A 16,988-nucleotide genomic window follows, 5' to 3' on the forward strand; every position below is an offset into this window, starting at 1 on the left:
CAAATCCCTGCCCCCATAGACCTTACCTTGTAGTGGGGTAGGCAGACAACACAGGAAATGAGTGAAAAGCACTGTATGTTTGATGGTGGTAAGAGCTATAGAGAAAAATAAAACTGGCAAAGATTTGCTGGGAACTCAGAAATGGCAATTTTCAATTGGGTTGTCCGTGGACACATCGCTGAAAGATGGCATTTGAGCAAGGACCTGAAGGAGGGGAGGGAGTGAACCAGCATGTCAAGCAGAAGGAGGAGCAAGTCACCCTGAGCTCCTGTTTGTCTGTCTTATTCTAGGAATAACGCTGAGCCCTGGTGTGACTGAAGCAAGGTGAGCAAGGGGAGAAGTAACGAGTCCTGGGATGGGAGGTCAAACAGAGCAGGCGTCAGGCCAGCAGAAGGACCTCTCTGAGTGAAATAGAAGCTTCTGATGGGTTTTGAGGAAAGGCTGTTACTATCTGACTTATGTCTAATGGATAACTCTAGATCTGCACTGAGAATACACCAAACAAGGAAGGGTCCAGGACAGAAGCTGGAAAATCAGTTAGGAGGCTAATAATAATAATAATAATAATAATAATAATAGGCAAAAGGTGGCATTGGCTTCAGCTAGGGAGAGGGTCAGAAGCTGTCAGAAAGTGAGAAACAGGGCTGGCTCCAGCCCCATTGCTGTCTATTTGCCTTGGTTGCTAAGTACTCGGAGATAACGGAGAGGGAAAGAGCTTTCTCAGAAAAATGCTCCTCAGAGTGGCAGGCAGCCACGGGAGTGAGTTGCTCAGATCTCCCGTCCAGAGAGAACCCGCTGTGAGGAATGGAGTTCGCTGACAGCCTCCAGCTGCTGTGCCTTTGTGACCCAGGGCAGCAGTACTCTCACCAGGCCACACTTGCCAAGCTGCTCCTGGCCAATGACAGCACCCAGCAGGGATGCTGGAGCCAGGTTCCGGCCCAACACAGGGCTCCCCCAACAAACCATGGTTGCTCTGGGCTGCCTTGTGGTCTGAGGCTCTTTTCTGCCCCATCCTCCTTTATCTCTAGGTGGGAAGTCTGATGATAGGGAGGTACGAGAATACTAGACAACTAAGGTCCTACAGTCTTTTGCTGAGCTGTCAACATAAGGTTGGTCAAAAATCTAATGATGTTTGCAAGCTGACACCAAATAACCAAGAAGCATGGAGCCAGCGGGGCAGGCCGGTGGGAGGACCCTGTCCCGAGACGGATGGATGTCACACCTGGGCTGTCTTTCCACCTATTTCTGTTTCCTCCTGAAGGTCTCGCCACCTATTCCTATTCCAGCTCCCCTTTTTTATTTCATGGGCATCCCTCTGTCTCCAGTGAATCTCTTGCACTTCAAATCCTATTTTGGCATCTGCTTCTCAAAGGACCCAACTGACGCACTTGACCTCTGTCATCAGCCTTAGTCTTCCAGAGTTCTGTCTTTCTCTCAGCGGACGTTGTTGGAACTCCAATCGCCACATCCAATTGCTTGCTCTAGCCAATAGCAGCAGTGATACTACTTCTAATAAATATAAACTGAGCTCTTGCTATGTGCCCAAAACTGGGCTCAATGCTTTGTGTGAAATATAGCTCTTTAATCTTTACCACAACCCAAGGAGAAATGTACTCTTTTATATATGAGGAAGCTGAGTCTTACAAAGGTTAATGGGTTTGCCCAAGTTTAAACAGCTGATAAATAAAGGAGTTGCCATTGAACTTAGGCAGTTTCACATATGATCTAAACTCTTGCTACTGTCACTCTCCGGTTAGGGTTCTCCCACTGCCTTGCCCCACTGGCTTCATGCTTCTTGGTCATTTGGTGGCAGTTTGCAAATATTATCACACGATTTTGACCAAACTTATTTTAGGGCCTCAACAAGAAGCTAATCCGTAGTACCCTAGTATTCTAATAACTCCCTGTAATTAGACTTCCCACCAACTTCCTAGGGTCATACAATTTCATCTCTCTCAAAGAAACCATTCTCTCTCTTTTTTTTTCTTGCAAATATTGTTTTGATGCTTGGTTAGTGTCTTTATTACTACATTTCATCATTAATGTTTTTTAAATTAATTTAAAGTGACAACTATTTTATCAGCTATCAAGGTGAACTTCACAAGGTGAAGAAAAGAGCCCTGAATCAGGACTAGAAGACCTGATTTATTGTCCTAACTTCAACAAAAAAACAGTTCAAGATATTTTCCACTGTAACTCACACAAGTCCCTCTGAACTACTGAAGGAAAAGAGGGAATTGATTTGCTATTCAAACTGGGAATTCCAAAGGGTGGATTTAATTTCAGAAGGAGCCGAGAGGCTCAAGCAACAAGGACCATTTTTCTCACTGCATTTATTAGCTATGTCTGCCATTGTTTGGGCTGTATTCTTGATAAGCTCGTTTCATTTCACAGCAAAAATGGTACCCTTCATTCTACTCTATGCTACCTTTCCCTTGACACTGAAGATGACAAAAGAAAAGAAACTCTCACTTTCTTTATCTGCATAAATCCATGAATAATGACTTGATTGGCCCTGTCTGGGACAGGTGTTGGACCATGAACCAGTCACTGAGTCTAGAATGATGACGTATTCTGATGGGTCATCTTGAGGCACAGGTTACCTCTGTAGTAAAAAATGAGGGGCCAAGTAATAAATCATCACATCCTGGGAAACATATACTTCTGTAATAAAAATGAAAAAGATGCTGGCTAAGTAAATGTAACAACTCTACACGACAGCCCCCAGGGGTCTTCCAAATATACTTTATTTTTCAAACTATAAGATGCACCCCCCATCCATTTGGGAGGAGTAATGGTTGTTAATGTTGCTGCTGAGTTCTGTTTACATTCACATTGGTCAAATATTACGTTATTTATGTTATTAAATATTTTACCACATTTTTTGCTTCAAAATTTTCTTCCTATTTTCCTCCTCTAAAACCTAGGTGCATCTTATGTTCCAAAACACACAATAAATCACACGCTTGTCCTTCCCCAGGGCAGGAAACCAAAAGCCTCATCTATTTGTCATGGCCAGCTCAAAGTCCCAAATTCCAAGTCACAGCCATTCCTCTTCATTGGGTCCAGGTGTGGCTTCTGTTGATTCAGCAAATTAAAACTCAAAATAAGTTATCTGACCCCATATTCTCTGACACCCCCCATATACAAACACATATAAAACAGGATACAGTAGTGAAACAAGGACAAACTATTTGGAAGTAAAAGCTTCCATTCAAGACAGAGATGAATGGTAAACTAGCAGCCTCTGGTCTTTAACAAGCACGAAACCATGACCTGGTAGTAAGGGAAGTTTCTTGATTTGATCCTGGATATACAATGTAAGACCTATTTGTTACCAGCCAGTTCTAACAGCAAGTACACCAACCCAAAGTTCTTTCCTAGATACATTCTTAAAACTTGATCGATTTATTCATTTATGTTCTTGCCTTCCACCTCTCTCTTCTCAACTTGCTGTTGCCTAACTGCAGGCCATCTTGAGCAATAGCCATGGCTAGGAAGACGGCACAATCTGAATTCTGCTAGAAACCCTAGTCTTTCTCCGTTAAACCCTAGTCTTTAATGGAGAAGTCTCTGGGGTCTATTGTCATTTAACATCTTCCTGTTATTTATTGCTATTTAAGGTCCAGAGGTAAATAACTCATTTCTATTAGGTTCTCTTTTTCGGGGCTCTCTTTGTTCTCTTTCTCTCTCTCTCTCTCTGTCTCTCTGTCTGTCTCTCTCTCTTTCTGTCTGTCTCTCGCTCTCTTTTCTCTATTCTGCCCTGAATGTATCTCTTTCTTGGAGTCTGTGGAGGCTACTCATACTCAGTCAACATGCACAAACATCTGGATCTTTTACATGTTTTACCCAAAGATACAGGCTCCAGAGGTATTTCTTCTCCTTCCAATGGCTGCAGGCAACAGCTTCATCGGGCATTTTCTTTTAACATCAAAGACTTCTGGTCTCTGGCAGGACTGTTCCCTCACCATCTGACAACCAAGTGCTAAGCCATTGCCATATATTTTAGTTTTTGATTATAATATTATATCACTTCAATTATTAGTAGGTAAGCTGCACTGCTGTGACAAATACATCTAAAAATAGAGGTTTGTTTTTCATTTATAAATCAGTCTGGATCAAGGTTCCTAGTTGTTGGGTTGCTCTTCTCCATGTAGTCATTCAGGGACCCAGGTTCTTTAGATTAACTGTATCTCAGGCTCTACTATCCCTTAAAGCATTGTTACCATCTTCATTCAGTCAATAGAATTGGGAGGAAAAAAAGGATCATGAAAGGCCTTGCCTGCTTCTTAAAAACTTTGACTCAGAAATGGCATATGTCACCTCCACTTACATTCTAGAAATTAGCCACTAACACTGATTCAACTGCAAGAGAGACTGGGAAATGCGGTCCAGCTCTAAGTCCAGGAAGAAAAGGAAACATTATTGATAAACAACTGGGAGCCTCCGTCATGCTGAGTAAAGATACATTGAGAAGATACATTTAGCCGACAGGGAGAAAGGGTTGAACTCTGTCGGTTGAAGCTTAAGGACCAAATAACTGGAGAGCGATATGTAACAGAGTGACATGGATAATTGGTGATTTTAACGAGAGTTTCTATGGGATTCACAGTATACAAGCTGTGTTGCCAGAGGTTGAGAAATGTGTGGGAGGCGAAGCCATGGAGGCAGTAAGTGTAGTTAACATTTTCAAGACACTTGAGTGTGAAGAAAAAAGCTGGAAAAAGTGGAAGTGAAAATAAACGGAGGATTTTAATGCAAGTATATGTAAACATTGATGGGGTGATACCAACTGAGAAGGAGATTATCGTCACTTAGCCCCCAAAAAGTGAATAACAGCTGGTGTCAGGATCTCGAATGGAAGTAGCAGGAACCTTACAGAGTGGGAGATATCCCACTCATTCACTCCTAGTCATATTCTCATTCTAAGCCTTGCTTTCTTTTATATGCATTTCCCTTGCAATTCTTGGTAACAAGTGCACAATGCCTTCCTTTGTCAGATGAGAAAAGGATGACAATAAGGGTCATTTTCCACCTGTAGTCATTTACTAGGGCTGCCATTGCATGCAAGAAATTTTTAGTGGCCCCTCCTCTTGCTAAGATAAGGAATGAACAGGAAAATCAAATTGGTGTACTCCTTAAAGATATCCTGTCATATTAGAGGAATCCCTTTTACTGAACATCTGCTGTATGAAGAGTACAGGTCTAAGCAGTATCTCATGGACCCTCCCAGTAAATAAATCCTCAAGAAGAATATTATTCACTCTAATAACTTGGGATACTTATGTAACCATTCCCCCACTAATATATTATAATTCTTCAAGAGCAAGATAGTAAATGAAGCACTTTCAGACGTATTTGACTGGGGAACATGCTTTTGGAGAATCTCCTGGGAACACCAATTTGGGTGAAAATATGGTAAAGTTAACTTGTACACATTTATTCATATATCACACCCTTTTCCCCAAACTCATATTTGCATTTTAAGGGAAACAAGAAAAATGGTTTCTTTTAAATTATTTATACAGTATTCTTTGGGCTTGGAGAGTGTAGTACTGGAGAACCACGCTATCCATTACCGACAGGTAGCAGACTTTCTGGGTGAATTGACATTCCCTATAAGAACAGGAAGCTAAAGAACAAAAACAAACAAGCAAGCAAAATAAAAACAAAGACACTGAAATAGAGAACAGGGGGACAGTGACCAGAGATGAGAGGGGAGGGAATTTAAGGGGAAAAAGGGGAGGGATTTAGAGGAACAAGTATAAAGGACACAGGGACAATAACTAAGGGGGGGGTGGAAATGGGAGGGAGGTGGGGAGCATGGGGTGGGGTGGGCTGGGATGGGAGAAATAGACAGAAAACTGTACTTGAAAAATAATTAAATAAAAAAAAGAGAAAAAAAAAGAACAGGTTAAATCAAAAGAGTAGAGATGAGCTAGACCAGAAATAAAGTATATCTAGTGTAGGAGCACGTTAGGAGTTCAATTGTGTCTCCCTAAAAAACATACATTAGAATCCTAGCTCCCGGTGCCTCGGAAAGTGACCTTATTTGAGGACAGGGTCTTCACAGACGAAGTCAAGTTAAAATGAAGTCATTTGAGTATGCTCTAATCCAATATAGTGCTCTTCTAAAGAGAGAAGATTTGGACACAGACAGATATACAGGGAGAATGCCAGGTGAACATGAAGATGGCCATCTGCAAGCCAAGGAGAGAGGCATGGAACAGCTCCCGCCCTCACAGCCCTCAGAAGGACCCACTCCTGCTGAGACCTTGATTTTGGACTTCTAATCTCCAGAAATGAGACAGTAAATTTTTGTTGTTTAAGTCATCCACTTTGTAGTACTTTGTTATGGCAGCCCTAGCAAGGGAATACAGAACATCTGTTGTTTTTGCCTGCCTGTCATCTATTCCTTTCATGGTTTCGTGGGGGGAACCTCTCCTTCTCCCCTCTCAGTCCATGTGGTCCTTCGGGATCTGATCCAGTTTGTAGCTCCAAGAGTGAGCACATGACCAGCCACACCTGACCGATCACTGTGTCCCATCCCATGACCACAGTTACCGGTCAGTGAAAAGAGCCCGGGTGGTTACTAAAATGTTTCTTAGTGGTTGATATGCTAATAGGCTATAGGCCTGCATCTAGGGGTGGCCATCTTGCTTATATGAAGGTATAATTCACTTCCTGAAAGTGAAGCCAATGCAGGAAAATAAGAGCCAATCAGAGAGATCAGGAGGAAAAGAGTTCTGATAATGTACAATTTGAGCACCTGGATGCAACTGTTCCTGAAGATGCTATTCTACTTTCCCATATATAATAAATGAATTCTCTTTTTTTGTATTTCCTTCACTAGCAACTGATAGAGTTTTGATTAAATGACCAGCTAGTATTCCGACCTTTGTTGAACTGCATCTTGATTTTCTCTAATCACATTTTTCTTTGCCTCCAAATCCCATCCTGGATACTCCATCCAGGAGGTCTTCCCCTCTGTACCTGCAGAGAGATTCCAGTGCAGAGGTAAGAGCTAAGTGGCAATTATACACTTCCTATCTTCATTAATCTACATAAAACTTGAGAGAAAAGGTAACCCTAATCTGATCTTTTGCACTCTCCTCTTCCCTATACTCCCATTTCAAACACACATTCACTTAAAGGAAGTATTATGTTAAAGCATCAAGCACATTTAAAAAGAAGGTTTGAGAAAAATCTGGATCTTGATAAATTTTAGCATTCATTGTTAAGCAACACCAAGTGAGTAAGTAAAATTGAGAATGGAATCCAAAAGTGAATGAGTGGATAAAATTAACTAAAGAATTAGTGTTCCCAAACATGTCTTCTTCCTTTAGAGTAAACGTGTAAATTTAAAAATAAAGATAACACAAGTACAATGTATATCTCATTATGCTTTTGACCATGAAATGAGATACACTGGGCAGGAGGTAGAACTAAAATGTTGAACTGTCTGTGGTCCTGAAAATCCAATTAGTTAAAAACATGGATACTTTTTTACTTTTATTATAAGTAATGCTGAGATTTTTAAAAAGATTTTATTTATTTATTCTTAGAGAGAGGGGAAGGGAGGGAGAAAGAGAGGGAGAGAGGCATCAGTGCGTGGTTGCCTCTCACATGGCGCACTGCGGACCTGGCCCACAACCCAGGTATGTGCCCCGACTGGGAATCAACCAGTGACACTTTGGTTGGTAGATTGGCACTGAACCACACTGGCCAGGGTGATGAGATGTTTTTCCATCAAGATGGTGTGATCCTTAAAGAATTCTGAACAGAGGCAAAGAATTTAATCTCATCTTCACTGACTTTACTCCTAAGCAGATAAATCAATGTAGCAAAATGCTTTTCTTATTCTGGCAGATAACTTTAAATGACAATAATGTACACTAACAAAGTATTAATAAATGCAAACAGGAAAGAAATTACTAAACAGGAACTAGTATGTCTAATCTTTTTCTTGGTCTTTATTATGGTTTTCTTACAAAAAAAACATCCTACTCTCTTATCAAAGCTTAAATATTGTGACATAATCTTCTTTGTAAGATTTTTTCTAATATTTATAAACAAGAGCTTTTCCATAACTATATCATTTCTTTTTATAAATGCTTTAACAATACAGTTGTGTGTTCTAGATGCTCTTTCTATTTGCAACACATTTTAGAGTTTGGTTTGTTGTGTTTGGAAACTATTTTAATGCAAAAAGTTTACACGTCCTTACTGTTAAAGTTCAAGGGAAAAGAAACATTTCTGCAATGTGGTTGTCAATGTTAGTCACTGAGCTTTCTATAACATGGTTTCCCACAGGGTAGAAGGCAGAGTGTACCTTTGAAGAGGCATTACTAACTCAAATTATCTATGAGGAAAACTGAGATCCATAGCACTTGACATTGTACAATAAATAACTTGCAGGGTCCAAACTTAAGGCTGTCTAACTCTATATCTAGTTAGCCTTCCTCAAGCAGGCTTCCTAGCATCTTACCAGTATTGCACACCCTTGCTTACTTTGCACTTTATGGTTCCTCTTTATCATCGCCAGGGGATGTTTAATCTCCGGAGCCAGGAGGTTATGGAGTTCAACTCACACTGCCTCTTCTTTGATAAAGAGAAACCATGTGACCTAAGATTCACAGCATGAGCTTTGCATTGAGACAGGCCTAGTTTCAAATCATGGGCTGCTACACTTCTCTGAACTTCAGTTTCTTCATTTATAAAGCGGAGTCAACAGTACCTGCCTTGTATAATTGTGTGTGAAGAAACTGATGCATCATAATGTTTATAAATGTTACCTTGTATATATGTTATATATGTGTAAGCTATATGGATGGATGGATGTAATAATGAATGCCTATTCTTAGTTTTAAAAAAAAGTGATTTGGTGGCCATTGTGGAAAGTACATTTGTGCTGAGATACTCAATTAATAGCAAATTCCAATAAAATAAAGTATAATATAATGGTCTCCCTAATATTCAATAGGGACTCAGTATATATTTTTTGAACTTGACTTAAATATTGGTTTGCAACCACACACTTCTTTTTGCCTCATTCTACAGCTTCTCTTGGCAATTTCTTTTATTCCTGTGCTTCAACATTTTTTTCTAAATGACTGTATAAATCCAGCTGAGTTATTTTTCTCAGAGCTCTAAATGCATACATCTAACTGCCTAATAGACTTTTATGTGCCCTCAAGGTCAGCATATCACAAAATGAGCTAATTATTCTCCTCCCCCCAACCTTGCACTTCATTCCCATTCCTTGTCCCAGCAAATGAGACTCAAGCTGAGTTAACAGAAATCCAGATTCTTCTTACCCTAAGATACAACCAACCTTCAACAGCTATTAATTCTGTCTTTCGAATATCTCTCCCTCCAAATCCTTTTTCTTTCTCCACTCAAACCCCCCACTGTAATTTCTTTCCAATGAAGATCCTCATCATATCTCTTCTTCTAATTCCCTTTACTCTCTTCAATTCAGCTCCTACCCACCTGTAAAAATGACCTTTTTTTTTTTTTTACATAAAACTCATTTCACTGCTTATACTCCTCTGATGGCCATCTTTCTCCAGAGTAGATTCTAAACTCTTTAGTTTGCCTTGACATGTCGAGGGGTTAAAAAATAGTACCCTTGTTCTCTGTTCACTGAGAGGAACCAAAGACAGATAAAGATCAAAACATCATGCTCTTTCAAGGAAAATACATTCAAAGAACCAGGCTTAGGTTTGGGAAAACAATAGCTTCCTAATCTTACAACCCAGAGTTAAACTACCTAACAGCTAGACACTCACAGATAGGTCTCACCCTGTAAAGACAAACTTCTTTTACAGCATGGCCAAGAACAGACCAGAAAGATTGCTCTGTACAAGACAGAAGGAAAATGGGCTGAAATTCCTGCCCTTGGGCAGGAGTAAGGAGGTGGAGAAGCCAGGAGAGCATCGCTCATAGAGGTCCACATTCAGGGAAACACGAAACCAGCAGAAATAAGGTTCCTGCTCATCACCCCATACTGTAGAGTAGTCACGGCAACAAAGCCTTTTCTGTTGTCACTAATTACTTTCCCAGCACCTTTCCTCCCAGCCTCACCTCTCTGACCTGCGTGTACCCTGAAGCCATGCTTGCTAAAGGACTTGCAGGGGCCTCAGCACACCAGGCCTTCTCTTGCTTCCATGCCTGGATGCATGGGCTTTTCTCTGCTGGGAATACTTCCACTCTAGGATTCTACCCAGTAAAACTGTCTCTGCTACTCATCCTTCAAGTCACAGCTGCCTCCTCCTGAAGTCTCCTTGGCCTCACTCTGCCAGAGCCCTTCTCTCGTGCTTCCATTGTCTATGGGAAGGTTGGGAGCTTTTTAAAGGCTCGAATCTGCACTTGGGTCTTTAAAGTCCCAGGGCCTAGGATGGTACTTGGTACACAGAGTAACCTCTAGTAAACACGCAAGGACTGAATGCATGCTTACTGGACCTCCGTTATTTGCCCTCTTCAGCATTCCATTCTCCCTTCTTAGAGAAAGAGAAGCTTGATTTGCCTTTAGGGAGCTAACACCCTCCTCCCCTGGCCCAAACAGGACCAGAACAAGATCCAATACAAATCTTCCACAGAGGGTCACAAAACTCAAGAAAGGCAGCATTTATTAATTTTAATAATGGCACCCAAGGGCACCTAGTTGATAATGAATAATGGATGTTTGTTGAAGGAAAAAAAAGAGAAAGGGAGGGAAGTAGGGAGGATGAAAAAGAGAGAGGGAAGGAGGGGAAGAGCAGTTTAGGGCGGCAACCTGGTCAAGACCCCAGGAATAAGCTAAAATCAGCCCTGCTGAGCTACAGCCAGGGAGCTGCCGACCTTGGGATCTGAATGACTCACACCTTCTCTCCCAAACAGCTCTGTATTTGAAGGACTGATTCCTGCCTGGACTATTTTGGTACATCTATTATTGGCCCCATTTAATGTCTGTTTATTTAACTCTGCTTTCAACTGGAACATAATTCTCTTGATTATCAGTTGATGCCTCAACACAGTGGGAATACAGATAATTGTCACTGTGCACATGCTGCTGGAAATATAAAATTATTCTCTTTAGAGAGGCTGAGTAGGGTATTTGAGCGTGGATGTTATGCAGCCCGAGCACGTGGAATTTCCAGAGCGTTAATTTGTTGGCTCCTTTGCTTTCCTCCAGGGATGTCATCTGAGCGTCCCCAGGGGACGCAGACACGTGCACTCCCCAGCATCCTAAAGTTTACTCAGCTGTGAGGAGCCGGCTGTCTCCACTCACTCCGAAGCTTGGTTCTTCCTTCATGGTTATCGGGGACCAAGAGGCTGCAGGGACAGACCCTGGGTGCCAGTCAGTGTCTCAGGCTCCACGGCCTTGGTGGGGCCGGAGGTGGGAGCGGGGGAGCTGCCTGAACCGGAGGACAATATCTGAGCGAAGAGGACAGCTGCACAACCCAAACAGCAACTGAAGGCAAGTGGTTAGAGAGGGGACCGGGTTGCTCCATTTTCCACCCTTCCACTCCTCACTCACCTCCTTGTGCCCACTCTGGACCTCGACCCTAGTCCTCACCTGCTCCCTCCTTCCCCCACTTCTTACCTGCCTGCCGCACCCTCCCATGGCCCTGTGCGCCTACCTCCAGCCCTCAGCTCCCCACCCCAGTGAGCTGCTGCAGCATTTACAAGCGGCATCACTAATTGCTTTTTAGGGTCCCTTCTCCGCTCTGTTCAAAATTCACGGGGCGTTTCCCAGCCCCTTTTATGCTATTTTCTGAACCTTTTCAGCTTCTTTTACAAACTTAGCACTTTCTGCGCCTCTTTTAGTCCTTGCATGAAGAAAGAGACTTGAGAGGGATTTTTTTTTTTTTTGGCAGTAAAGCTCCTTCTCGCGTACCCCCTCCTCCCCGCCTTCTCCCCACCCCCTGTCTCCACCCCCATCCCCAAAAGCACACGCATTGACCCTCCTCCCACTGAATGGGGCTTTGTGCGGAGAATTTCCGGAACATAGCCCAGTGCCCAGGCCTCTGTGTGAGGAGAGGAGGGGCCCAGCCGGGCAAGGAGACCCTTAAGCCCACCCCATTACCACGGTCACTGTTTGCCCCGGATTCTCTAAAAGGCCTATTGTTGCCGGTTGCCAGGTATTCCTTAGCAACACTTAAGCCAAGCTGCCTACCCTATTTAGGCCCAAAACTTTTCAATGGCCTCCAAAACCCATGCTTGTCAGCGCTGCAGACCCTGCAGACCGCTCCTCAAACAGCCTCAGAGGGAAGGGAGAAGCCACACCATCCCCCAGCCGGCTCTGCCTTTCAAATATCTGTGTTTGAGGCTGCTTGGGGGCTTCTTGTCCTTTGCTTAGGATCAGCAGGCCAAACAATCGCAATTAAAATTTCTCCCTCCCCAACCCTGGCATCTCCCTCTCTCTCCACTCTCCCCCCACCCCAGTTGCAGACCTCCCTCTAACTCAATATTCAGCTGGGACTGGGTTTCATCATATTCTGCAAGGGCCTCCCAACTTTCCTGCTCAACCATTTCAAAGGAAGTTGCTTTATTATTTTAGGGGAGTTTGGGTGCACTGGCAGGCAGAATGTTATGTTCCTCCACATCTCTGGTGAAAAGCGAAATAATAGAATCATAGAGTCTGCATTCTAGAAGGAATCTTAATGATGGTCCCAGATGAGGGTCTGGAGGCCCAGATCCCGGAATGGACTTGCTCGTGGCACACATTTATTTAATAACAGACGGGGCTCCAGAGCCCCAGGTCCTGGCCCCCAATCCTGTGCTTTCCCCCACTGCTCGACCCCAGAGTGACAGGAGAAGCAGGTTGGCAGAGAAGGAAAAACAGTCTGTGCACCTCAAAAACTGTAAGTGGAAAGAGGGCTGGTTATGGTTTCAGATATGATATCCTGGCCCTGAGTTCTTTTCACTCCTTTCTTTCCAGAGAAACGTGAATTTAGCCCAGTGACTCACCTCTCTGCAGACCTGAGTTTTATTTGCTTCCTTACTTGCCTCATTGTAAAGATTGGAGGCGTCTCTCCCCGGTTTTGAATTAGATGAGGCTCAACTTAGCATTCTAGAACCATTCAGCTGCCTCACCCCACATTCATCGTTTGATGGAAGTTGAATGACTTGCTCAAAAATCAAAGAGCATTTATTTTAGAGTAAAATCAAGCTCCTCCCCACAGCTTGCAGGGCCTGCATGATCTGGCCAGGCCCATCACCTGCCTCACGATGTTCCTCTCCCCCTGGACTCAGTTCAGCCACATCCTTCTGTCCCTGATACCCGACAAGCTTGCTCCTGCCTCTGAACTTCCATCCTTGCGCTTCTCTCTTCCTGAAATGTTCTGTTCCCAAATCTTTGGGGGCTGAATCCTTCTTACCACTGGACACTTGGGTCCTGTGTCACTGTCACAGGGGCACCACATCTCTGCTTGTGGTCTACCAGCTTGCCTTTTCCGTGGTCCTTTCCGAATTTCTTTATAGTGTGTATTATTATAAAAATGCTAAACTAATTATTACATACCATAGACTTCTCTATAATTACATTATTATCATTATTATTCATAAACAGTTGGAGCTTATTTATTATCTGTTCCATTCCCACACATAAACTCCGTGAGAATGCAATGCCTTGGTTTTGATTCTACTTCCAGGGTCTAGCACAGTGCTCAGCACACAGAAGGTACTCAATAAATATCTGATAAATAAATAAATGGAAGAATGTACTCATTGGCGATGAATATGAAAATTAGACCCCTGGCTGGCATTGCTCAGTGGACTGAGTGCTGACCTGTGACATGAAAGGTCACAGGTTGATTCCCAGGTCAGATCCCCAGTTGGGGACATGCAACAGCAACTGAATGATGTTTCTCTCATACATCACATGTCGACGTTTCTCTCCCTCGCTTTCTCCCTCTCTTCCTCCTCTCTGAAAAATAAATAAATAAAATCTTTTTTTAAATGTTAGGATTCAACTCTCCTAACTTTCAATATGATATCCTTTTTCTTAGGGATGAGAAAAGGAACAACGTTAGTGTGTTTTTAAGTATTTTCTTATAACCAGTGTTTCTGAACCTTTTAAAAACCTATTTATTATTATTATTATTATTATTATTATTATTCATATAAAGAGCTGGTTTGGACAGTTTCTGCCTCATCGGCCTTATGAAATTATTGGAGATATACTGCATATCTGTTTCTGTACTGGGGGGCACACAGTGTCCTCACCCCCAAGAGCAATTTTTGCTTCGTTGAGAGCGGTATCTCCTCCCTTGAGAATACGACATGGTCAGTCAGAGTGAAAGCACACATGTTGCTGGTGGTGCTATCAAACCAGGGCATGAGTTCTTTTCCATATTAAAATAAAGGACAGTTGTCTCAGAAGTTGGGTGCAGAAGAATTGTAACCATAGAAAGTGGCCAGAATGGGCAGAAAGGATAGTGGGTATGTTAACTTTGGGCTTTAAGCCCAGCCCTCCCATTACATACTTCACAAAGGTCTTTTTTTTTTTTTAAACAATCTTTAGAAAAACCCTTTCAACTTAGGTAAATGTGGTGTTAAACTACTAATCGTTAACCCTTCGCCTCTTCTTATTCAGCTCATAATCAGATTATACAAAAGCTTTCAGATGTTCTTCATCTCCAATGCCAGTGTGTGAGGATGCACTAGAGTTTCAAAACTGCTGGCTTGAAAGTCTGAATTTGAAGCTTTTACTGCTGGATAGCAGTCCGCAAAATAAAGCCTGCATTAAAAAGAAATCAGCACTGCATCCTGAAACTACTTGTAGATTAAAGGCTGACATACCTATATTTAGTGTGTTCATTTATACATTTGTTAGTTCAACAAGTGTTCACAAGTCCCTCCAATGTGACATTCTTGGGCTCTGTCATGCTCCTTGTGCTTACCCATCACTCCAGCTGCCCTGGTCCATACCTCCAAAAATGCAGGTTGACCTTAGCTCCTCTTACCTCCTTCTCTGTGTCTGGTCTCTCCCCAATGAGTCATATGCAGCCATGCCAACCTGAGTATCTCTGATGGATGAGCCTCTTCTCTCACTTGAAAACATTAGTTGGCTACATCACTGAGGGCCAAAACACCTACAAAATTAAGGCCCAAATGCTTTAGCATATTCAAATATTTGCACCCTCTTGTTCTATCCTTTTTTAAATTTTTTAATTTAATTATTGTTCAAGTACAATATTCTGTCTTTTACTCCCATCCCAGCCCACCCCCCCAGTGCTCCCCACCTCCCTCCCATTTCCACCCCTGTTAGTCTTTGTCCATGTGTGCTTTATACTTGTTCCTGTGCTTTTTAATCTCACCCTTTGTCACTTGTTCCCCAGCAAATGCACACTCATACACACTCATACCTATAACTACATACGCTCACTCACCATTCCCCACTCAAATGTTTCTATATTTTTGTACATTCTATTTTTCAAGCCTCGCACACTCAAAAAAATTGATTGTACAAAATAGTGCTTCAGCACGATTTCTCTTTACCAACAAGCCTCTTCTGAGCTTTCACTGTTGATGGCAGTGGGAAGCCTTCCCCAACCCCTCCATGTTTCCAGTGGGAATGAAGGGTTCATTCTGCCACCCCACACCATTTGGTTCATATTCTTTTGTGGTATTTATCACACTGAATTTGTACATCTGCATTTTTCCAAATAAAGGGCAAGCTTCTCAATAAGAGAGACTCCTCATCTCTCTGAACTTAACAACTGAGTCCCAGGTTGCTTCAATGTCTGGGCCTGCTTTTGTGAGAGGCCCAAGAGGCACGATAGACCAGCAGTGTGTCTGTTTCTAAGCCTGGACAGCACGAAGGGGTGTGATTTGGAAACAATGGGGTGAAATTCAGTTGCCCACAGAGCAATGAAACCTTCTGGCTCCACCTCTAAAGGTGCCTTGCAAGGTGTAAGACCATGGAGTAAACATTTTATTCCTCCTTAGGGGTTTGAGGTTTACTGGCACTAAGAATTCACGTTTGTCCTTCCAAGATGTGTTTAGGTGCTCAGTGAAATAGGTGAATGATTTTTAACCTGCAAAACATCAAATAGAATAAATAGATGTGACTGTAATTTTTATCAAAAGGGGAGATCTCAAAGGAGGCTATTCCTGGAAGGTTTCTGTAATTTTCTAGGAAAGCTTGGAGCCCCAAACCTATCATAGCCCACCCAGACTCTTTGGCAGGATCCAGGCAGGGGTGAAAGGTCACTCACATATTGCTGAAAAGCCCCCATCTCCCCAGTACCTAGCCTAGAGTGAGCCTGAAACAGAATGGCGCCAAATTGGAGGGAAGAACAATAGAAGGCAGGATGTCAGCGAATAGGATTCCTCCTGAATATCACAGAGTAGGTGTTCACATTAGGAAGGTTAAAAAATATGTTCTTTGGGAGAGATTAAAAACTGACTAGGAGAGCCAAACTACAATCACGAAATGTGTCTGTCCCCTTTCCATATGGGCCAAATACCATGCCTAGCATGGAAACAGTTCTTGAATTTAGAGTATAGCCCTTACTGTTTTCTAGATGCTTTTCCTTCCCTTGGACCCTGGAAAGTCATCATTATAGTGCTGCTTTTAGATTTTTTTCCTTTCAACATTGTCGTTTTCTATAATTACTCATCAACTATTCATTAACGTCTCAGGTCACTCCTGCAGCTCTGTGTGGAGTGAGGCAGGGAGGTTAACGCAGCAAACGGTTAGAGAGGAGAGTGGTGTGCCCTCATCCACTTCCGTGGTGTCCGGCAGTAAGTCAAGCAGTCACCCAAGGTAGAACCAGGAGTGGCAGACAGTCCAGGATACTGACAAGAAGCTTCTAAAGTTCAGTTCCAGTAAAACATCAGAGAAGAACTCCCCCTTTTGCAACTATATACTCAAGGAAGAAAGTCCTAGAAAGGTGAGTGGGGAAAGTGGGAGACGAAACACAGTGAGATATTGGAATTGGCTGGCACTGACTTAAAAGAACCAACTGCTGAATTTTCCTGAATTTTGCAAGTCAGTT

The sequence above is a fragment of the Artibeus jamaicensis genome, unplaced genomic scaffold (assembly GCF_021234435.1).
Source record: "Artibeus jamaicensis isolate MK-2021 breed Jamaican fruit bat unplaced genomic scaffold, CSHL_Jam_final contig_233, whole genome shotgun sequence".
Taxonomy (NCBI): domain Eukaryota; kingdom Metazoa; phylum Chordata; class Mammalia; order Chiroptera; family Phyllostomidae; genus Artibeus; species Artibeus jamaicensis.